At 40.5% G+C, this 24,983-nt stretch overlaps 2 pseudogenes; one reads left to right on the top strand and one right to left on the bottom strand.

The window, feature by feature from the left end:
- The first annotated feature begins 9,756 nt into the window (after positions 1 to 9,756).
- LOC105862417 (T-cell surface glycoprotein CD1e, membrane-associated-like) lies at positions 9,757 to 13,446 on the top strand (annotated as a pseudogene).
- Positions 13,447 to 22,167: 8,721 nt separating this feature from the next.
- LOC105862454 (T-cell surface glycoprotein CD1b-like) lies at positions 22,168 to 24,671 on the bottom strand (annotated as a pseudogene).
- Between the last annotated feature and the right edge of the window lie 312 nt (positions 24,672 to 24,983).

A 24,983-nucleotide genomic window follows, 5' to 3' on the forward strand; every position in this document is an offset into this window, starting at 1 on the left:
TTTGCTATTTTTGGGAATTTGTCAACTCATTTGTCTGAATTTTCACAAAGAATATTATGTCACTAGCTACATGATGATGGCTATTGCCCCTGTAGCTCTACAGAGTTGGTGAATTTTGGGGGGAAATATTGTTAGCAAAATGCATGTAGTGAATACACCTTACCATGAACATTGTATCGACGGAATTAGCATGCTCAGTTGCCGGGTCCCCCGTTATCTTTAATCTCTTTACACAGAATACCTTAGAACCATATTTCCCTCAATGTAAATTGCTCTTAAAACATATTTGCAGTTTTTAAATTTAGCGACACCTCTAGAGTTAAAGTCCCATGTTTACTGGTAACCACAGGAGTGGAGTCTAACCTTAAATGCCAGTCAAAGATGACTGCAGCACAGTTGAGTACAATGGCCTTCTTGCTGTTCAGCTGTTACAGATGTAAGATTGTTAGGGCACCTTAGAATGTCTCATCTCTTCTAGGTTGTCAATAGGTACTATTTATCACATAACTAACTTTTGGGGCATTGGAATTATACCTAATCTAAGAATTATTTTGTCTTATACTTGGCTTTATACTCACTTAAAATCAAGAATCCCATCTAAAACACATAGGTACCTTGTCTGAAACTCCTACTTCCCCAATGAGGTGGGTGGAAAAACCTTTGACTGAGATGTGGGGTTAGGGAGAGTGAAGGATCATTTTTTGTGTAAGACTTTAGCCTTTTGTAAATATTGTAACTGGTGAGTATAAAGTAGAAAATAAGTATAATTAAAACATTTGTTCTACAAATTGTTAACCTTTAAAAATATAATTGCTGCTAAAAATAGAGTGCTGTTACACTTAAGGAAAATTGGTGCCATTTTGGAAATGAGATCTTGTGCCATAAGTGCAGCTGAGCTAAATATAAATGCTAGTGCACAAATTAATGCTGTCAAAGGAATGAGTAAAGTAGAAAACCTTTTAAACCAGTGACATTTCATTCTAAATTATGTAGTGTGATCAAACATGATCATCCAGAATTTTTGTATTTTTCTTTGTACAGAAGTTATGTATTCTGGGTGTTTTTTAAAAAGGAAACATTTTAAATCCCACAAATTGACACTTTCTGTCTTCAGTGGACCAAGATTTTTTGTCAGTAATCTCTGAAATTTCTTTAAATTATATACTTAACACAGCAGAGAAACTGGATTGTTTTTGTATATAAGACTGCTTCCACCTGAAATGCTGTCACAGGAACTGGTGGGGGGGAGGGGTTATCTTGTACATGATATTCTTAGAGGTAATAATGCATGAACTTATTTTATAAAATCTTGGACTATGTTTTGACATGTAAAATACGTACAGTATTAATGTCAACCATCTCGTAAAAGTTAGCCTATAAATATTGTATAATTTTCTTTGGTCAGAAACATTTGGACTGAATAGTGCCACTTGGGTCAGGATTTAATTCAGTGCCATTTAGCAAACCAACTGTCTTTAGTCTATGCAACTAGCAAAAATTTGTATAATGCAACAGAACAGTTTCCACACTTCAAATTTTCATGTGAGGGGTTCTTCACTATTCTTCTGGAACCCAGTCTAACAAAATTAGAGGAGAGACCCTAAGGAGATTTCTGTTAAGAGAAAAAGCCAATATTACCAGGCTCTAAATAGTTGAATCTACTAAAGATAACAAATAGTGTCTACTATCTCAACTCTCCAAAGTTTGCAGAGTGTTGGGACTGTCATATGTGATTTTTTTTTTTTTTTTTTGGTGGGGTAGTTGAATAAAATTGGGCAGCTAAATTTTTCAGTTCCATGTGCCTCCTAAATAAAAAAAGAAAATAAGTCGTTATTGTGAATTGACTAGCAGACAAAGTAGAAACTGTCTTACATGTTGTTTTTTGTAAAGAGATGACATTTTCCAACCAGGCAGATGCCATCCAATGTTGTCGTTCACACCGTTATATAAAGCAGCAGAACCTAAGGGGAAAAATTATTGTCGTACACACACTGAATTGCTTTGCATGGTCTCATTTGAGATAATTGGTGTAAGAATCTTGACTTTTTTTATATTTGGAAATATCAAATAAAAATTGAAATAAAAAAAAGAAATTATCAGATTAATTACAAACTATATTTTTAAAAAATAAAATATCAAAGTAAACTAGAATTATTGATAAGAAAAATAATGCTCAATTAAACAACATTGGATGTAAAAGGTAAGAGAAACTATGTACAAGTTTGTATCAGGTAATTTGAAGTCAAAGTTAGATGGAAAATTTTATTGAAAATTATAAATGATGAAAATAAAACCTAAAGGAAGAAGAAACTCTAAATTTACCAGTTAACATAAAAATTGACCCTGAAGTCAAAGTTTTAACTGATCCAAAAGAAGCTAGGCTCATCTGTGATGGACAGTCTCAGGTATTGAAAAAGACAGAAAACAATTGAAGTCATTTTATGGAGCTAACATCACAACACAAAACCTCAGCAACCTGACCAGAATACTTGACTATAAACAAAGCACACAACAAAAACAAAGCATACTGCTAAACCAAACATCCAATTTCATCTATGTATGTGAGTAAAAAAAGTTTATATCTATCACATAATGCTTTTATCAGGTGTGTAAGAACAATTGAGCATTAGAATATTCATTAATGTAGTTGTCTGTATTTAAAAAATTTGCAGATTATATTTAATTTTATTGAGGGCTGATAAAGCACTCAATAAAATTAAACATACATTGATTTGAAAAAGAAAACATTTTACCAGTCTGTAATAAAACAGAATTTCCTTATATAGTTTAGAGTAGCTATAACCAAAGTATAGAAAATACACTTAATTACAAAAATATCATAAGATTAAACATTAATAGTAGGAACAGGATAAGGTTGTCTGTTATTGCCTATAGGTAAATAGAAATAAAGGATAAAAATAAAGAAAGATGAAACAATCATTTTTTGCAGATGGTATAATTTTGTTCACAGTATTTATTAGGCAGTAGAATATTCACTTAAAAAGAAAATAATTAAGTAATTTAGGTAAATTAAAGAAACAGTGTGACAAATAAATGTAGTAATACTATATTATATAATTTTCCATTAAACTCTACTTACTTAAAATAATATTCAGCAAAAAAGGAAACAACATAAAAACCACAAACACACTAAATTGGCAGAAGAAAGTGAGTTGTTTATAACATATATAGATATAAAATGAATACATATGTTACATTTTTGTTAATTTTATTCTTTTAATTTATTTTTACTATTTTTCATAATATTATGAATGTATGAAATGGTCCTCCATTTGTCTAGATCTTTAACTTCTCTTAGCCATATTTGGTAGTTTTCAGTACATATAACTTACATTTCTTTTATTGAATTAGTTCTTAGATATTTCATGCTTTTTTAGACTTTTGTGAATGAAATCACTTTCCTAATTTTATTTTGGATGATTTATGGTTAATATATAGAAATATAATTGATTTTGGTATGTTTATCTTGCAGCCTGCTAAAAAGTCATCATACCTTTTGATTTTAGATTTCTTTTTAGTTTCTTTTTTAATAAAAATAACTTGTGTCTTTAATATTATTCTCTAGTTAATGCTCCATTGTTGTTTCTCTTAATTCTTAAATATGAGATTGTTCTTTGAATATATGTAACAGGAGCTTTGAGTTGTTCTGTTAGTCTAAAACCTCAGGGATGTCAAAGGCAGTTTCTATTGAATCCTTTTTTACTTTCTGTGTATAGTCAGAGTTCCTCTTTGTTCCCAGGCTGCCTTTTTATTGCTGAAAAACAGATATCATAGATCATATCATGCAATGAAACTGATTTCTTCATCATTATTGCTTTTTTTTTTTTTTTTAAGACAGAGTCTCACTTTGTTGCCCAGGCTAGAGTGAATGCTGTGGCATCAGCCTAGCTCATAGCAACCTCAATCTCTTGGGCTTAAGCAATCCTTGTGCCTCAGCCTCCCGAGTAGCTGGGACCACAGGCATGCACCACCATGCCTGGCTAATTTTTTGTATATATATTTTTAGTTGCTCAATTAATTTCTTTCTATTTTTTTTAGTAGAGACGGGTGGGGGGCGGGCTCCTTCAGGCTGGTTTCGAACTCCTGACCTCAAGCCATCCGCTCACCTCAGCCTCCCAGAGTGCTAGGATTACAGGCATGAGCCACTGCGTCCAGCCCACGTTATTGCTTTTGAGCTTTGTTTGTTTGTCTGTTTAGTGACTTGACCACACTAACTCTATACGGTCTGTGATTTCTTCACATTGTGAAGCTGCTGATGTCTCCGACAATTTAAAAAAATTCTTGTTTCTCAAAAAAGCCTGGATTCTTAGAGGTCACCCCTATGTCAACATAGTTTAGTGATTACCCTGTGATTGGTTGGAGGTTATGCCCAAACAATTCGAGCCAGTACATTTTCTACCCTTTGCAAATGGATCTTTGCTTGGGTTGGCAAATCGATTCCAAGTTCAGGAAATTTGCAAGTCTGTGCCGACTTAACTTTCTGCGCCACTTTTTGTGTCTTCTCATAGGACTTGTGCAAGCCTCACCTTTATCCAGGGACTTGCAGAAAGTCAGGGTTGGTGATTTCTGGTTTCTCTTGAGCATGTATGCAGCCTTGCACATACGGAGATCCTTCCAGATTGCCAGGAACACGTGGGAGCTTCTCGAGTCCCAAGACCATGGCCATTTTATTCCCAGGATCTCTCTCTAGATTCTCTGGCTGGTCTGCAGGTACCTTGCTTGCCCATCCAGTGTTATCCCCTCAGGCTACCTGGGAAGTTAACCTTTCACATTTGTTTGCCAGAGTTTGCTATTCTTTCTGATGATGCCCCTGGGTTTGTTTCTTCCCCTGCTCCTCTCTAAATTAACTTAGCCACTCCAGCAGGGAAACTTCTGGTTTTCATGGCCTTCCCTATCCTGGTACAATGCAGTGAAGGTACTTGGCATGTGGGGAAGATGTGCTTACCCCAAGTTCAGTAGTGTTCTAGAGTAAACACTTTTCCATTTGTTGTATGCCTTTGATCTATTTCCAGAGTCTCAAAATAATTGTTTTTGAAAATTCTGTCCAGTCTTAGCATTGCTTGGGTGGAGGAGGATTCACAAAGCCTTCTTATTCCACCATTCTCGAATTCCTTGCAGTGGAGTAATTGAGGGGTCAGACTTGCTGCAGCCCTTCTTTGTCTGCATGGTCTTAGCATGCATTCTGATCATTCTCACTTACCTAAGAATTTAGTGTCATGTACAGATAAAAACTAACTTCAGCAGAGGTCTATTTGGATCTTTCAAATGGCTTTGGAGGACTTCTGGGTGGAGGTGTACCATAAGTGAGGTACTCAAGCATTAGCTCTCATCTGCCCAACGTGGTGGGGTAGCGGAGGGAAATCATGTGTTACTCAGAGTTTACCAAAGAGGATGTTCTGCAAGTGTTGGCTTACCAGCACATAGGAACCTGATAACTCAATAACTTGATAGGGGAACGATCTCTGACACATCCTTTACTGAGTTTGTCTGAAATTTGCAGATGTGTCTTTATCAGGTGATACATCTCCTGAACATGTTACTTAAATGTGTGCATGAGACAGCTTCTCTAGAGTATATTATGGAATTCAAAGCATGATCATATTCAAACTATCTTTTGCCCATTTTTTTCAAGAAAAGATATACTTAGAACAGAGGAGCAGATTTTAGTAATATTTGAAACTTTTGTGTCATCAAATGCATGGGAACTGTGGCCCTTTTTCAGCTCCTCAGATGTGATATGCTCCTGCTATTCACTGGGTGTTTGCATGTATTGTGTTCTCTTTTCCAGGTTACTTCCATTCTTACCTCAGATCTCAGGTCTATCTTCTCTTGCTGTGAATCTTTTGACCTCTATGACATGTTCTGTTTTTCCTACCATTTGTTTTCATAGCACTGTGTACATCTAAATTCAGCACGATGACAATTGTATTTGTATATTCATTTGTATGATTCTTTTTACTCATGCTAAACTCTATCAGGACTAGGATTATATACCATTCTTCCCACTCTTAATTTAATCTTCTATTATGTTTTCAGTTCTTAATAAAATGTCTGGCATGCAGTAAGTGCTCAATAAATATTTATTTAACGAATGAAACAATGACAAAATGAACATACATTAGGATACTTATAAATTTTCTAAGACACAGATGGTAATATTATTTTATTTAGCTTAAAAATATAATTTCAAGAGGAATGGAAAATTTGTAGGAGCCTACAGTTCTTTCTATGGCACCCTGTGCTTTGAGTGGTCTGTGTAGTCCATGCAACAACTGACATACCAGGAACCACCCAAATACTTCCAATTCAGTCTCAACATGACCCAGACTGAACTGTACATCTCAATCCTGTCTTTCCCAAACTTGTGTTCTCTGCCTTCGTGTGTGGCTCCACTTTATCTCCTCCCAGTCACAATTCTTAGATTAATCCCAATTATGTTCCTAATATATTTTTATTTCCACTCCTCTCCATTCTCTCTACTACACTAAAGTCATCTCCTGTCTTGGTCTTATCCTCTTCTCATAATATTTGCTAGTTGATCTTTTTGGCATTTAGAAAATTTTCCTAAATATATACTTAGCCACATCATTCTCATATTTAAGATGCCTTACTTGCTTGGAAAACAAATGGCAATTCTTCAGCATGCCATGTATTACCTTCCATACTCAGGGCTTCCAACTTTTCTTGGCTCTTTTATCTGGTCACTAAACTCCAGTACTCACTCCTATTATATAAATCTCTATACATCTTTCATCTGTTTTAATAATAACTTTCTGGTATGTTATACTATATAGCAAGGCATTACACTTTTTATTACTCTTTAGTATACATAGGATCTTATGCTTTAATTTTTTTCATATAAAATTTTTAAAAAGTATGTTAAATTGACCTGGTATTCCTGGAAGTAGGAGGCTACCAGTCAAAATAACCTCCCCAGCCTCTCAGAGCATGTGATACAATTGACCCTTCCATTCTAGCAAGAACAAAGGAGGTGCTCTTGGAGATCTAGTTGCCTTAGTCCCTGCTCTGCTTCCCTTGCAAGTACAGTATTGTTATGCAGATAGTGATGTATTCTGGGACTTCCAGGGATGAAAGTGGGTGCTTTGCAGTTCACCCCTCCATATGAGCTTTCAGAGAGGCTCATGGGAGATCTGCATGCACAGTAAGACTGTGATCATTTAACTCCCAACTGTCCAATGAAAATGATTCCATGGTGATGTCTGAGCCATGGGGAGGTCCTTATCCAGGCACTATAAAACAAGACCCAAACCAAAAACAAGCTCTCTCTCTTTTGATAGGACAATGGTTCTGGTCATCATCTGAGGGATTTGTATTTTGCTCTGTAAAACTATGTCTTACTCTTGCTCTACAATTCTATCTCTCTCTCCTCATTAAACCTCATTTTTGTGCTTGCCTTACCTGGAGTGTGTCTGGTCCTTCTCGAGCCATGAGTGCACCAAGAACCAACAATTCAGACTGTGACCCCACAGTTGTGTTTCCAGGCTGGCTGAGGTGTCTCCCCAGCAAGCAAACCATTCTGCTAAGAGAGCAGTTCTTGGGTTACCTTCCTGGGACCAAATTCTCTTGCAGCCTGAAACTCAGTGAAACTAGTGGTAATAATTAATTACATTATATTTTTATGTTTTAATTTATATGTATATTTTTTACAGACATTCCCTTACCTTGTATTTTCTTCTTCTTTTTTTTTTTTTTTGCTTGCATTTTGGGCTGTGGATTTGAAACTATCTATGTGCTTTTCATTTCTGAAGACCTTCTGTAACATTTCTTATCAGCAGTTGGATTCCTTTATTGATTTTGAGGATAATAATGTATTTGCTCATTTTTTTACAAAACACACTGTTTTTGACATTTTAAGTATTTGGGAGATATAAGCAAAATGTTCGTGCTTGCTGTCTCTTTGATTTAGCTAGTCTTCTACAAACATCATAACATAACCAATTTTTCTAATTGCCTGTATTTTTTATTTGACTTCATAACTAATGAGACATGATTTAAAATAAAGCTTGTTTTACTCCTCCATTTTCATCTAGCTCCCCACATTTTGGCAAAATGACATGAAATTTAACGCCCTAATTATTAACTTTTTTTCTCAAAGACTAAACAAATGTGTTAAATTTAAGTAGTACATGCCAAAAGATTATTTAGAGATACCTCTATTTTTTATAATAATTTTATAAGTGTCACTTCTTGTGTCACTTCTTGAGTTCTTCATTCAAATTATTTTTTGGTTTGTTGTTATATGGAATATTGATTTTAGTTGTTGAGTATCGAGTTATGGATTAATTTTTCCCTTGTGGGAAAATAATAATTTACCTGAGTGAAGAATTTAGCATCACTGACTTTACTTCAAAATTCTGCAATAGTTTTGCACTTCCTCACACATGAGGCATTCAAAGCCAGTGCCATTCTCTTATGTCTAAATAGCCAGTGTTTTTAGTCTGAAACTTTATAAGATGCTTTTTTATCCCTTCCGTATATAAATAATACTAAGATAATACTAGGTTTGGATCTTCTTCAATAATTCTGACCACTCTTCTGTAAGCCCTTTCTGAAAGAAAAGTAGAGGGTTGGGATTGGACTTTGTGTTATGTTTTCTTAGTGTCGGGTAATTTTTTGAAACTAGGTAGCCTCTGAGTACATGTCATTTGAGTCATTGCATGAGAGTCAAACAAAGGAATGGTATTTCAACCACCTTCAGGCTATCATGACAAATATCAATAAAGAAGGAACAACCATAAAGACTCAATACCTGTACTTCCAGGCCATGAACTGTATTTGGAAGCCTTCATGCCTGCCCTCGCTCTCTTCCTTCCCAAGGTGCAGCTAGCCCACAGGCTTCTAGACATGCTTATGTTATGGGGTGGGGATCCAAGGCTCCTGTGTACTCCCTCCCAGCCAACCCATACAACATGGGTGAAATCTATCCGCCCTCCAGCTTTCCATCTCCATGGCAAGTCCACTCATGGTCCATTTCTGCAGTGACAGTTGGTTTGGCTGAGGAAACTGGGAAAAGTGCATTTCTCTAGCTTCACTCGGGATGTCCAATGTTTTCTGATAATGATTTGAGAAGAGCAGAGTGATAAAACAGAGGATAACCTGAGGGCACAGGGAGAATAGGCAGGGCATGTGAGAAGAGCTAAAGGAGACAAAGAGGCAAAAATGTTGGGTCAGTAGAGCAAAGCAGGCAAGACCAAGAAGAAGGAGAAAAGAGGCCAGATGGCAGACAGGTGGAGTGGAAGGCCAGGGAGAGACAGGAGCAAGGAGACTGCGGGATGGGTCCCTGGGTACCACCGAGTCACTTCCATCACTTCTTACAGATGAGAACATTGACCACCAAAGTGTGGATTTGATTTCTGCAAGGCCAAAAGCTGCTACGTATTTTAGCCAGAACACAGACTGTGTTCTAAGCCAGGACTCCTTTTCCAGCAGTTAGTGCAATAGAGGAGGTTGGGAGAATGTAGACAAGAGCAGGGAGAAAACCTGGAAACCAGACAGTGGGAGAGATGGAGGGGAAGTCAGAGACCCTGCGGGAGACTACGGTGAAGGGGGGCAGTGGGATTTCTCTTGTAGGGAAGTGGGCAGAGGGAGAGGTTTGTTTGCCTGTGTGGAAAGGGAAGTGGGATGGGAGTGGGAGAGGGTGTGGGGAGGGGTGCTGATGTCTGAGTTTCGAGGGCAGGTGTCCTACTGAGACACCGTTCCCCTGGCAGAGCTCCAATGCTGCCCCTGCTGCAGCTCCTGTTCAGGGAGCTTTGCTGCCCTGGGGAGAGGACAGTATGTAGGAAGAGCTCAGGTGGGAGGATACCCAGGGCACAGGAGGATGGAAAGGAGGGTCTAGGGACCATCAGAGAAAGGGAGTAGTGCTGCTGTAGGATGCCCCTGGCATCTGCCTTCCAGGCTACTTCCAGGCCCAGTATTCTTTTTTTCTCTTTTATTTCAGCATATTACGGAGGTACAAAGGTTAAGGTTATGTATATTGCCCTTTTTCCCCCTCCCCTCTTGGGTCAGAGCTTCAAGCGTGTCCATTCCCCAGACAGTGCGCATTGCACTCATCATGTATGTATATACCCTTCCCCACCTCCCCCCTCCCACCTGCCAGACACCCGATAAAATGTTATTCTTATATGTCCTCTTGGGTGTTGATCAGTGAAAGCACGGCCGAGCGAGGAGGCTCACGCCTGTAATCCTAGCACTCTGGGAGGTCAAGGCGGGTGGATTGCTCAAGGTCAGGAGTTCGGAATCAGTGAAAGCAATTTGCTGGTGAGTACATGGGGTGCTTATTTTTCCATTCTTCGGATATTTCACTTAGTAGAATGGGTTCCAGCTCTATCCAGGAAAATACTAGAGGTACTATATCACCGTTATTTCTTATAGCTGAATAGTACTCCATGGTATACATATACCACATTTTATTAATCCACTCATGTCAGGCCCAGAATTCTTGCCTACGGTCTCAGTTTCTGTCTCTGATTTTGGGGATAGGAATTTGGCCCAGGAAAAAAGTGGTACTGGAATACATGTAACTATCTCCATCCTTCCTCTCCTCTATTGGCTCCACTTCTTCCTGTGGCATATTGTCTCCCATCCCTTTACACTCTCTCCACTTGCCATTCCCTTCTCTCTCAGCTCCCCAAGCTCTAGGATCCCATCATCCAGCAGCAGAAGAGCCCCTCTCCTTCCACATGCTCCAGATCTCCTCCTTTGCCAACCACAGCTGGGCACACACCCAGGGCCCAGGCTAGCTAGGCTATCTGCACACTCACTCCTGGGATGGCATTGTGGGCACCATCCTCTTTCTGTGGCCATGGTCCCAGGGAGACTCCAGCAAGGAGGAGCCAAAGAACCTACAGGTGCTGCTCCTGTTGTACTTTGCCAGGGAAGTGTAGGCCCTTGCCAGTCAATTTCAGTTTGAATGTGACTTCATCATTCTGAGCTAATAATTTCCCCGGGGCTCCAACCAACTTCCAAAGGAGAAGAGTAATGTATAAGCTCTGAGCATTATCCAACCTTCCTGACCTTTTTTCCTGTCTCCCATTGTTTCCCACTCCCTCCTCTGCTATACCCATCACCCCACCTCTCTAAATACAGTGCAGGGCTTGCATGTACATATCTCCACATGCCCTTGAATATACCCTCATGTTCTGGCTCCTTAGAATGGTTTTCTCTTCATGATTTTCTGCTCGTCATTCCTGGCCTCAGACTTAGGGTTTCCCAGCTAGTTTTCTGGCCTCTTTTCTCTTTAGTCTGAGTTTCCTGTGGCCTGTCCTGTAACTAGCACTCTCATGTGAATTCTTGCAGACTAGCTTTCCCATCTATCCCTTCCCCAGTAATTATTTCAATGTACCCTTATTATCTTCAATTTTTCTTCCCACACATTTACTTGCTTTTTCCACCAAAACTCTACTCTTCCATATGATTTTCCTGCAAGTTTTACTTCCCTTAAATATCATTACTCTCTAAATTGTTTATTTTTCTTTCCTGTCATTCTTTCCATTATTGAGTCTCTCTTCCCTCTCAACCCTCACACCTGTTTGAGCTCCAGATATCAGCCGGCTATAAAATGCATGCTGGAAAGGCTTGAGAAATGTGGTAAATGGGCTGATCAAGGATCAGATTTCCTCAGTTTCCAAGGAAGTTCCTGGGTGCCATCTCCAGCAGCAGGGAGTCGGGCCCAGAATGTCTGCAAGGTGCTCAATCGCTACCAAGATATTAAAGAAATAGTGCAGAGCCTGTTTGGTCACACCTGCCCTCGATTTCTAGCAGGTCTTTTGTAGCGGGAAAGTCACAACTGGAAAGACAAGGTGAGCCCAACTCTCGCTCCTGCCCTAGTGTTAGTGCTTTAACTTTTGTATTTAAATCTGCCCATTCTCATTATCATTTTCAAACACATGAGAGGCTATAGGGTTAGATGTATGGGTTTAGGGTTGTTTCCTACACAAGCAAAAGAAGGTATTGCTCAAACCTCTAAAGCACCTGAGTCCCTGAGCTCTGGCCTGGGGTTTCCCTTAAATTCCATTTCTCCCATCTTCTCTTGTCCAGTGAAGCTCGAGGCTGGGTGTCCAGAGGTTCTATTCCCAGTCCTGGCCATCTGCTGCTGGTGTGCCACCTCTCAGGATTCTACCCAAAGCTCGTGTGGGGGAGGTGAATGTGGGGTGAGCAGGAGCAGGTGGGCACTTTGCATAGTGACCTCCTTCCCAATGCTGTAGGGACATGGTATCTCTGCATAACCCTGGATGTGGCAGCTGGGGAGGTGGCTGGCCTGTGTTATCAGGTGAAGCACAGCAGTCTCCGGGCCATGACATAATCATCCACTGGGGTGAGAAAGGGCTGGGATCCAGCTGGGAAGTCATGGGAGACAGGCCTATGGCTTTTGTGAGGAGCAGGGGATGTGGGTAGTATGCCCAGCACAGCATGGTAAAATTGGGACTTAGCCACTTCTGAGCAATCATCCCAGGCCCAGGTTTTCTTAACTGGAGCGTCCAGCGCAGTGGGAAGGCAACGTCACAGGCCTCCTTCGAGTTAGCCCTTCTCTCACCGCCTCAGGCCCTCCCCAAGCGCACCTGGACTTTTAACCACAGCTAATTCCTGTGACCCAGTGACTGCGCCAGTGGCAATATTCAAAAACTGTTCTGGGCTCCGACCTCCCCCATCCTGATGGCCATTTGAGAGCGGAGAGGTGGTGATTAGGCCAAGGAGTGGGTTGTGGCCAAGTGGCTGTGGGAGAGGTGTAGCCTGGCAGCTCTTAGAGTGGGGACTCCAAGGTTCTCCTGGAGCCATAACTGGAGCGGAAAGTCCAGCGCCCGGCTGGGGACAGATGCCACACTGTGAGCCCTGTGTGGCAAGGGTTGGTTTCCAAGCCACCACTCACCAGGCCTCCAGCCTCCCACTGACCATAGCTGCACTCATAAAATGAAGCCAATTGTGCTCACCTAGCTGGGTTGTTAAGCATAAAAGAGAATGTATTGAAAGTAACTAGCAAAGGGCCCAAAATGGTAAGCTTTAATAAATGATAGTTATTATTAAAAACAAACAAGAGTGGTGAAATTGGGAGAATCCACATAAAGAAGGACAGAGAATGACATCAGTTAAATTTGAAGGAAAAGGCAGTAGGGGATTCGAGGTACTAAAGAGAAAAGAAGGGATGAACTGGTGATTTGATGGAAAAGGGTTGGGGAGGAATTAAAATGAGGGCTCTAGAAAGTACAGATGAGGACTCTAGGAGGCCCCAAGCTTGTAAAATGAGAAGGCTTAGCTGTGGTGGGACAGAGAGTATTTTATGGGTTGATGTTTGTATTTTGCCACCAACCAGGTGGTTACTCCATCCTCCTGATATCGATCTGTTTGAGGGTCATAGTTACCCTGGTCATGTTAGTTGTAGTTGACTCATGACTTAAAAAACAACAGTAAGGCTTTTGTGTTCTTTGTTTCTTCAACCTCTAATTAACTCTTTCTTCTATTTTCTGTCTTCTTTTCTCCTTACCCTTTTCTCTCTGATTTCCCTTCTTGAGATTAAGATCATCTTCTTTTCCCAAAGCTCATATTGGAAATTTATATCTATTCATGTTTTCAGTGCTTCACTGTTGATCCTTCAAACTATGATTGGGATGCCTCATTCTAATGGAAGCTTCCTAGGATTACTCGATTGAAAGCTTTTCTGCACTCCCCCAAATTGAACTGTTCTTCATAAATGTACTCATTCTTCCTAGTCAGAAAAGTAGCTACTTAGGTTTTTGCTCTTATCTCTTGGTTGAGTTGTTTGAATGTAGGATATAAGTGTTTGTGTTTATGAACAAAAGTCTTGTCTGAATTCAGGGCCGGCTTTATAAGCATATGACCTGTGCAGGCACACAAGATCTCATGCTTTGAAGGGATGTGAGGTTCAATGCACCAGTGCTGTCATTTTGAAATTCTTAATAATTTTCAAAAAAGAGACACAGCATTTTTATTTTGCACAAATTATGTAACTTGTTTTGCCTGAGGGTAATGTTTCTCAACAAATCCTGACAAATTCAGTATCAGATCAAGTTATATTGTCTTATTCTATTCCCTCTTTGACATGCCTTCATCATTTCATTATGTTCTTATTAAAACTTTTCCTCTTTCCTTTTTTCTCTAACCAAGGGGGTAGGAGACAGGTGAGCGCCTGAGACTTCACAATGACTGGGGTGTTAATTGACCTTCAGAGAAATGTAGAGACAATAATAACATATGAGATGTCTCTTGTCCACCTTGCAATGAGTTTGACTGGCATTCCTAATTTCCGGAGATTGTGTATGTCTTTGTGGATGTGTATATTCAAGGAGAAATTCATATTCTGAGAAAGAAATGGACGTGGGGTTTGAGGACCATGGTAATGTTTAGAGCTAGGGCTAAGACAATGAAGGAAAAGAGTGATTAGATGCCAGGTAAGCTATGTGTTTGCTTCCCTTTGTTATTTTCATTTACTATTACTGTTATCATTATTATTTTGGTTTGTTGTTTCTTTAGTTCTATAAATGTGCATTCTTAAATTATCTAATTAATTGAAATGCATTTGATTGAACCTATTGGAAAGCATAAAGCTGTTTGGGTGCAGAGTTCACATAGATGTTCAGTCAACCTCATCCTTTGGATGGGATAATTGTACAGATTATGTAGAATTTTTAGTGGAACTTTATAACTCCAAGCTGGGCATTTCCAGAGAAGATTTCCAGGCTGAACTCTTACCTGTTGTCAGGCATTGAGGCCAGCCTTTCCACTGTTGAGAGTCCACCACCTTCCATAGAAGGTATTCAGACAGCCTTCTAGAGGCAGACACTGGAGTCCAGAGAGGAAGGTGGAATTTTAAGGGATTGTTTGGAGTAATAAATGATGAATGTAAGGGTTTCATCACATGGTGTAAGTCCACAGGGTATGACCTTTATCAAAATGAAGAGGCTGAAATGGGGACCATTCAGTTTCTGGTATAAGATGTATAGTAAAAGTATATTTCTGATGTTTCCCATTTGAATAGATTTTGCCCCATGAATGTTGTGTTTTGCTCACAATACTTCTTGAGCACTTTATATGGCTACATTGAATTCTCTGTCACTGTGTCCAATCTTTCTGCCATTGCATATTATGCTCTGTGATGCCAGATTTCTTTCTGTCCCTCATTTATGTTGAGCTTATTCTTAGCTCAAGCGTCACCCCTTAGACAGAACTTTACTGATCTTTCTAAGTAAAGTAGCACATTTCTCCTCAGTCAAATTTTATTCCAATATTCCTTGATTTTCTTGAATACATAATTTATTTAAAATTACCTTATTTATTTTTATGTATTTATTGCCTTTGTCATCTAAAATATAAGCACTGTAATATCCTTGATTGTATCTATTCTGATGACATTTATATCCCAGTGCCTACATGATAGCCTACAGTTTTTCTCTATTCCTGATCCAATATATCTTTGACTACTCTTAAGCCCATATGAAACCTTCTTGCTCCACTTCCTGATAAGGTACTCGATTTTCATATCATTGCTCTTGTTTTTTAATCTGAATTCTTTTTCTCATTTCTCCCTTCCCCCAGATCCCTTTGTAACACAGACAAAATTTGGCTGTTAGCTGCACTCTAGATAGAGTCAAAGCATCTTCATCCAGACAGCTTTTGAGGGATCAGGTTCTGATTTTACAAAACACAACATGGGTGCTATCTCCAGAGGGTGGCAGTAGGGACCAGATGTCTGTGATCTACTCAATCACTATGAAGGCATCAAGGAAGCAGTGTATAGGCTTGTAAGAAACACATATCTATGGTTTCTCCAGGGTCTCTTGGACATGGAGAAGGCGAACCTCCACAGGAAAAATCAGTTTAACCCCTTCTTCTCAGATTTTGCTATTCATATACATCCCTTCCCCTCACCTCTTTCAAAGATAGGACAAGAAAAAGGACCAGGAGAGGGGTTACTGGGTGATGGTTTCCTAGAGGAGAGAAAAAGATAACTGCATATGAATGTGGATATTTGTGCCCCATAAGCTGTGTCTAAGTGTCCTCATCTGAACACCTTTGTTTTCTCTGCACTGAGGCCGGAGTCCTGGCTGTCCAGTCATCCCACCTTTGGATCTGGCCATCTATTGCTGCTTTGTCATGTCTCTGGTTTCTAACGGAAGCCTGTTTGGGGGGACAGGGATGTGGAGTGAGCAGGAGCAACTGGCCACTAAACGAGATGATAGTCTTCCTATTGCCGATGGCACATGTTATTTTGAGGTGACTCTGGATGAGGCAACTGAGGAGACAGCTCTCCTGTCTTGTTAAGTGAGCTACAGCAGCCTAGGAGGCCAGGACATCATCCTCTACTGGGGTGAGACTGGATGTGGGAAGTGTGAGTAGGGGTCCTTGAGATGAGAAAAGTTGAATGGTATCAGATCTAAATGAGGGATGTCAGGAAGGAATGAGTACAGGTAATTCAAGGAATGGAGGAATGGGACCTGAGAGACACATAGACACAAAAGATTTGGGGTAGCGAGACATGGAATCCTTTCCTGAGTTGGGATGGGAATAGAGTGACTGAAATAGGATGATTTATATGACTTGTATCCAGTGCACAAGGCAAGTAGGGAAATCAGTAGATAGAGTAGAATCAACAATGGTTATAAAGTGACATCCCCATATGTTTCAATATCTGCAGGACACCACCTTCCCATGAACTTGACACCTTAGCAGTGACAGTGCCCCTGATGCTTCTGATAGGGTTTGTGTTGTGGTTTAAGAGCTTCTGTGAGTTCATTGCATTTACTCCTGTCTTTTGACTTTCTTTTTTTTTTTTTTTTTTCTTCCAGATTTAAAAAATTCAATTGTGGAATTTTAAAGAGACATACCTCAAAACATAGGTCATAAAACTTTGAACAAAAAAAGTGGAAAAATATATCAAAATAAGCCTAGTATGTTTATCTTAATATTAGATGAAATGAACTTTGACACAGAAGAAATAGGTATGAATTTTTTCATTTTTACTTCAGAATTTTATGGGAATATATATGTTTTGGTTGCATCATTTGCTTTTGTATAGTTTGAGTCAATGTTTTAAGTCTGCACTTCAACCAGGTAGTGTGCATTGTACCCATCAGGTGTGAATTTACCTTTCCAATATCTAATTCCATATTCCATTTTTACCTCTTTTAGCTTTGCTCTCTTGACCACTCCACTTTATCCTCAGTCACCATGTTCAACTTACCCAGGGGCTTCTCCCATTTCTGTTCTTCCACAGCTCTGATCAGGACATCCCATGAGACTCCTCCCCATGCCTCCCCCATCGTAATGGGAACCCAGCAGCCCAGGAGTCTTGGACAGCACACTGATGCTGTGCTTTCTACTCTCCATATAATTTATTTGTCTTTCTGCCTAACAATCATTTGTTACCATAAACCAATGTAATTTCTGTAATTGTATATAGAGTGGCTTTCTTGCAATCTCCATTTTTTCTATAGTACTCATGCTTCAAAGCCCATTTCTAATGTCATTTCCTTTCATAATCTTCCTTGACCCATAAGAAGGAATCAGTCTTTCCCTCCTCTGAACCCAGAGAGCACTTCTCTGTACTCTGCTGTGTGAATGCATCACTTCCTCCCCTGCTTTGCATATACTTGGGTTCTTCACTTTTCCTTTTTTAAGCTCCTTGGGGGCAATAATTATGATAATGGTGCCTTTCCTGTATGTAATATGTGCTCAGCAAAACAGAAAATAAAATAAAACAAAACAAAAAGAATCATATCTAAGTTGGATTAACTGTCACATTGGTAGTTTTGTCTCCTTACATGCCTTCCTGACATTGTTGCAGCATTTGAAACATTGATGCTTCCCTTCTTGTTTAAATGCTTCTTAGATGAGAAATTCCATCCTAGTTCAACTCCTTGCTTTTCTTCCTAAACCTTTAAGTAAAAATGTAAGTTTGCCCCTGGACATACTTATTTTCTTTTCTTTTTTCTTTTTTTTTTTTTTTTGAGACAGAGTCTCGCTTTGTTGCCCAGGCTAGAGTGAGTGCCGTGGCGTCAGCCTAGCTCACAGCAACCTCAAACTCCTGGGCTCAAGCAATCCTCCTGCCTCAGCGTCCCAAGTAGCTGGGACTACAGGCATTCGCCACCATGCCCGGCTAATTTTTTGTATATATATTAGTTGGCCAATTAATTTCTTTCTATTTATAGTAGAGACGGGGTCTCGCTCTTGCTCAGGCTGGTTTCGAACTCCTGACCTCGAGCAATCCGCCTGCCTCGGCCTCCCAGAGAGCTAGGATTACAGGCGTGAGCCACCGTGCCCGGCCGACATACTTATTTTCTAAATGCAGAGAGCCAACTCCATCCAACTCGTTAAAAACACAAACAGAGAGAGTGTGCAAGCCATGTGTGAAGGGCAGCAGGGCAGATATGTCCCAGAGTGGTCAAGAAAAAGAAGCAACAGAGTTGGTCCTCCAGTTTGGGTGGAATCAAGGCAACTAATGTGCTATATATGGGACACAAATCTCCTAAAGGTCTGTACTGTATGAGATAGTGTTGGATAGATTTTAGTCCCTTTACGTTTCATTTACTAATTCAACTAACATTTGTTAAGCACTGAATATGAGATAAGCAACACAATTTCTAAATTTGTGGGGGAGAAAACAATGAAATTGTCTCCACCTCCTGAAGTTTGCTTCCTCAATCTGTCCCTGTTATTTTTCTTTGTACTGTTTTCATTTTTGTTTCGTTTAAACAATTTTAAGTCAACTTTATTGATGAATAATTTTTAGTAAATGCATCTAAATTTAAATTGTACAGTTCTATTTATTTTGACAAATATATAAGCCCACATTAAAAGTCCACCATCAAAATACGGAGTTCCACAAGCCCTAACACCCATTTGTAGTCAAACTCTTGGATATGCCAAAGTAAAGCTGCAAAGTGCTTTTCTTCATGAAAAGGTGAAAGTTATTTACTTAATAAGAAAAAAATGTACACAGAGGTTTCTAAGATCTTCAGTAAGAATGAATCTTCTGTCCATAAAATTGAGAAGAAGAAGAAAATTCATGCTTGTTTTGCAGTTACACCTCAAACTGCAAAGGTTATTGTCATAGCTCGTGATGCCTACTTGCTTAAGACAGAAAAGTCATTACAGTTTCAGGTGGATGATATCAATAGAAACGTGTTTGAACTAATAGCAAGTGGGTTTGGTACTGTCTTGGGTTTCAGGTACCCACTGGGGGTCTTGGAACATACCTACTGCAGAAAAGGGCAAACTCTACTGTATTTTTATATATTGGTGAAAATCACACAAACATACATGCATGTGCACTCTCACAAAAAAGTGGTTTGGAATCCCACTTATTTTGTGTTTGAAGATCTATTTCTGAAAGTGATTCATGCAGAGGTCATAAAGTCATGGGTAAATTAAGGTTTCTCAACGTAACGATATGTAAGGGAAAATCTTGAGTTCAAAAAACCACTGTTGAGGGAGGATAATTTGGGAAGAGTAAGAAGAAGAGGAGTAAAGAAAACAGAGGAAAGATATAAGAAAAATGTGAAAAGCTGGTGCAAGGCATCAGTGATCACAGCAATATCAGAATTTTCAAGCAACTAAAATTCAAACTCAATTGGTTTAAGGGAAAAACGAAACTTATTAGGTTCATGTAACTAAAATATCCAGAGGTAGTTCAAGTCTCAGGTATAGTTGATTCAGGCTTTGGCCCTGTTACTTTATCATTTGGTCTTTTATCTGTTTTCTTTAATTGTGTGCTTCGTTCCCAGGCCTGATTTGTGAAACAAAATTCAGTAGTAATTTTGGGCATTTCACACACCATACCAGCCAAAGTAAGAACTCCTCTTTCCTCAGCCAGCAAACATAAATCCTAAACTTCAGCTGGATGTGGCCAAATTACATCAGATATATGTTATAAGGCAATTATCCTGGCTACACAGGGTCATGATATTATGATCATTTTCTTAGATCTTGGTTTTCATCTGGAGTCAACTTGTGCTCCTAGTTGACATTCCTATGTTCCACATTGCATGATTCAGAAGCATACAACAATAGCAGGGCTACTCTAAAATATGGGGTCCAGTTACATGTATTCCTGAGATGTAACCACTGTAGTAATAGAAGGTGGGAAAAGTTGTGATTTTAACCATTTCCTACACTTCTCAAACCCTAAAGACCATATTGTCCTAAAATTTACAGATCAGAGAGTTGCTTCTAGTATTCCTGGCTTCCCCAAAGCTACTATTTCCCCTGACCTCCCTTCATAAGTTCTATAAAAATATATCCTCAAATTCTTTTCCTCCTAATATTGGATTCAAAATGATTTAGGATGTTTTAAGATGGACTGTTCTAGAAAATTATAGAATAAACAAAAAATACATAAATGTAAATGTAAGTCAAAAATATAACTGAATGATACAGCGAAGATATCAATCAAGGATCCTGAGGGCAGGAACAGCCCTTTTAATCCTTTTCCTTGAATATGTCATATCTCCCTGAAAGATTACTCCTCACCCATGCTGCCTCTCACTCATTCTCCCTGGATATATGAGAAGCAAGATTCCATTCCAATGACTCTTTGAAGATACACTGTAGTTGTAGTAAAGACAAGGTGGTTTTCTCCAGAGGAGTTCAGAGCAGAAGCCAGAAAAGCATACTATTTTTTTGGCTAAGTGAAAAATATTTTGGTAAGCGAATGGAAGACCTAGAATAGCAGCTAAACAGAGAAAAAGAAGGAAGGAGATAACTTTTATAGAAGACCGTTAACTTGACAGTCAGCAACTCAGATAATTTTTACTGAGAAAATGCATTTTCAGGTAAGAGATCTTGGCAGGGATCCACAAACCAGGATCACTGCCATCAAGGAACTTCCAAGTAGAAAAGGAAAAAAAAAACACAAAAATAACTGTAATGATGTGGGTGCAGAGTAAATGGTTCTCTTGGTGCTACCAGACAAGGGAGAGTTATTTCCATTATAGCCCTGGGAAAGGCCTCCTAGAGGAAGAAGCATCTCAGCTGGGCTTTGAGGGAGGGAAAGTCATCCAGGCAGAGACAGAGAAATTACATGAAAAATGCCCTGCATCTTTGCTATTATCCCAGCATAATTATAATTTAGCTGCTTTTACAAATGATATGTATGTAGAAGCAGAAAAACGAAAAGTTTTAAAATGGAAAGCCAAGGAGAAGCCACTATTAAGTGTATCTACCATATTTCCTTTATTATGAGACATTCTTTCTTACATTTTAATTTATAAGACATGGATCATACTATTGGTACCGTCTAATAATAAATTCACAGTTTTAAATAATTTTTTTGCTGGTTGTTATGTTATAATTTGTCTTAAAATCTGTGAACACTCCATTTTGATACAATATGATGATAATTTGGTGAAATATGCTGAGAGTGACACCTGGGTTGACATCTTGGGTTTCTAGGCTTCTTGGTGCTTATTCTAAATAGGAGAGGAGATAGGACAGGGACTCAAGGGTTCTCTTGTAATGACCTGTCAAAACCATAAAGACAAAGAGCTGTATATAAGTGGTGTTTGAACACTGATGTTCATAGCAACATTATTCAAAATAGTAAAGGTAGGAATAAACCAAATGTCCATAGATGGATGAACTAAATGTGTCACTTACCTACAAGGGAATATTATTCAGGCCATATACGTAAGAAATCCTGTCACATGCTACAACATGGATGAACCTTATGGGTCTCATGCTAAGTGAAATAAGCTACTCAAAAAATGACAATTACAGTATGATTCCACTTATATGTGGTACCCAGAGTAGTCAAATTCACAGATAGAGAAAGTAGAATGATCTTAGCCTGGATCAGGGGAGTAGGGAGGAGGAAATGGGGAATTGCTCTTTCATAGGAAAAGAGTTCCCATTTTGAGGGATGAAAAAGTTCTGGAGATTGCTGGCATAACAATGTGAATGCACTTAACACCATTGAACTGTACACTTAAAATGGCAAAGATGGTAAATTTTCTTATGTGTATTTTAACAGGATTAAAAGATATATCTCTACATAAAGGAGATGGAAGTTGGGGGAAAGGGTTTGGTGGAAAGATTGAGGCCGAGGCAATGAAATAGATAAAATGACCGACAAGTTTAGGAGGGTGGACAGAAAAGAAAAATTAAAAACAAATAAACAACTCACCGGCGCCTCATATACCATAATGCAAGGCATAGCAAAAGGATCAAGGAGGGAATGATTATTGCCAAAAAGATCAAGCCAATGGAGATAGGGTGTCCTGGCAATTGAGAGAGGACAAAACGATGTCACTTCAAATCCCACCCACTGAATCCCCTGGCCACCCTTTCCCCACCTGAGTGTCAACATGTCCATTCAGCTGCTTCCAATGTGTGGTCATCTCCAGCCCCTCTCTCACATTCCTGACACCATGCATCCATCCTTGATCCCTCTAGCCACAACTGACACCATCTGCTTGTCCTTCATTCTTATCTCTTCTTTAACATGGCTTCTCTATTTTTTTCCTGTTGTGATTGGGGTCCCAGATAAATCAATATACCCCTCTCCCTCTTGCATCTGCCAAGCCCCATCCTTCCCCAGTGCCTGCCTCTCTGCCTGAGGACCACCTCCTCCCACGTCCAGCCAGGCCCAGCCCTTTCTCACCCCAGTGGAGGATGATGTCCTGGCCCTCTAGACTGCTGTGCGTCACCCGACAGGACAGGCCAGCCGCCTCCCCAGCCGCCACATCCAGGGTCGCTCGGAGATACCACGTCCAGTCAGCATTGGGCAGGAGGTCACTGTGCTACGTGTCCGGCTGCTCCTGCTCTCCCCGCATCCACCTCACCCGCACGGGCTTTGGGTAGAATCCTGAGACATGGCACACCAGCAGCAGACGGCCAGGCCCGGGACTGGGGCCACTGGACAGCCAGGCCTCGGGCTTCACTGGGGCAGAAAGGGGTAGTGAGAGTGTCATGTCATGACTCAAATTCACAGAGACTCAGAAGCCCACAAGCTTTGATAGTGAACTCTTCCCAGTGCTTTGGAATCCAAATAACTTGTTGATTAAGTCCCTATCCTCCTTGGGTACCTTCTTACTTTTGAGCTTAGAGGAGGTCTTGGGAAGTGAAGTAGAGAGCAGGACTAACCTTGCCTTTGCAGCTCTGCCTTCCCTGCATTGAGGACGCCTAGGAGATATCGGGGGCAGGTGTCAAAGAGGAAATACATCAGGTTATTGATGGCAGCGTGATATTGCATGATTATTCTGCAGGCATGCTGTGCCCTGCTGCCTCCCTCTGGTGAAGGCACACATCGGTCTTTCTCAAACCTCAGGAAATCCACTCCTCCTAAAGCTCCTTTAAAGAAGCTTCCTATGGAGCCCGCAGGCTGTAGCTCACAGCCTTGTATTGTCTGGATCTCAAAGGGGTCTAGGTAGAAGGCAAACAGAGAACAAGTTATTAAACATAAATAAGAAAAAAGCCATGAGAAAAGGATAAAGTGGTGGGGATAAAGTTCTTCCATGTGAAATGATGAACCAAACCCCAATTACAGCACATAAAGATTTTCAGAAACTAGACCATTTGGAAAGCTGTGCATGTCATGAATAGAGGGTATGTGGTAACAGTTGGGGAGGGGGAGGCAGAGCATGATGCTGTCTAGGGAGCAGCATTTCAGCATGAGCCAGAGGACCACAGCAAGCAGAGATGCAGGGAGGAGACGACTGAAGAGATAGGTCCGACGTGGAAGCCACACTGTAGGTCACTCAGGCACAAGTAGAAGAAGGGCCCTTGAGGAGCAAGGTCCACATAAGACAAACCAGGAGTTGGATAGCAATGGGGAGCCCTAATCTGTCAGAGAAGAGTCAGAAGCAGCCAGAATCTGGAATACGGTGTGGGGGTGTGGAGGCAGCAAGAGACTGCTCTAGAAGAGTGTGTGCATGCACTTGTGTAAAGCAGAAAGGATGGGAGAAGAATCAGAGGGAGTAGCAGTTTGCAAACAGAGAGAGAAGAAAGCCCTTGAGAATCTTCCTGGTTCAGGGGCAGGACTCACATTTCAGCTTGTTTTGAATGGCACGCTCCTGTGTAACTTGAGTAAATCTATGTAAGAAGACTTGGAAATTCTCCTCCAGCTCAGCAAACTCCTCATCACTGAAGTTGCCCTTGGACCAGGGCTTCAGGAATATTATAGTGCCCGAGTCACTGTTCCAGCCATGAATCTGCAAATCATCCAACCAGCCTGAACCTTGAGTGTGTGCCCAGGTGCTGTTGGCAAAGGACGAGATCTGGATGATATGGAAAGAGGTTGGTCCCTGGAAGGCTGTGAAGAGTAGAACAAGACTGTGTCAAGAGAATGAGAGAAGCAGGAGGGAGTGAGAGTGAATGGGAATGGTAAAGATCCAGAGAACAAGAACCTACTGTCTGAAGAACAAATACAGCCTGCCACATTTGACTGCCCCAGGGTCTCCGGCTCCAGCCCCAACACCCAGAAATGCAGAAGAGGGCTGGAGACAGCACACTCACACCCTTCATGTCCAAGTGCACCTGGGTGAGTGCAGCATGCTTTTATCCAAGACCCCTGCTACAGGGCTGGGAGCTGCCAGAGTGACTCTTACCGTCCTCACTGTCACCACCTGGGAAGAGAACTGCCAACAGTTGAAATGGCAGAAGCAGCATTTCACTTGGAGATGGAGCTTGTGACTCCCAGAGCTGCTGTTTAATCTTTCATTTCAGCAGACGTTTTTCTCAGTAGCTTGTAGTGACTTCCTCTTTTCCAACTGACAAATCCCTTCCTCATCCAAATTGCATTTCAGAGAAAAAAATGTGCCTCTCATAGCCCTGAGCCTTAAACCCCGCCTCTCCTGTGCCCCCGCCCCGGCCTTGACTTGTAGATTTTCTCTTACCTCCCTGACTTCCATCTGCTGTCTGTGTCCTCAGCTTCCTTCAGACCACCTTGGAAAAGCCCTCATGTGATTCTGAAAGGTCTTTTCACCTTCTTCAGCCTC

The sequence above is a fragment of the Microcebus murinus genome, chromosome 2, assembly GCF_040939455.1.
Source record: "Microcebus murinus isolate Inina chromosome 2, M.murinus_Inina_mat1.0, whole genome shotgun sequence".
NCBI classification, from domain to species: Eukaryota; Metazoa; Chordata; class Mammalia; order Primates; family Cheirogaleidae; genus Microcebus; species Microcebus murinus.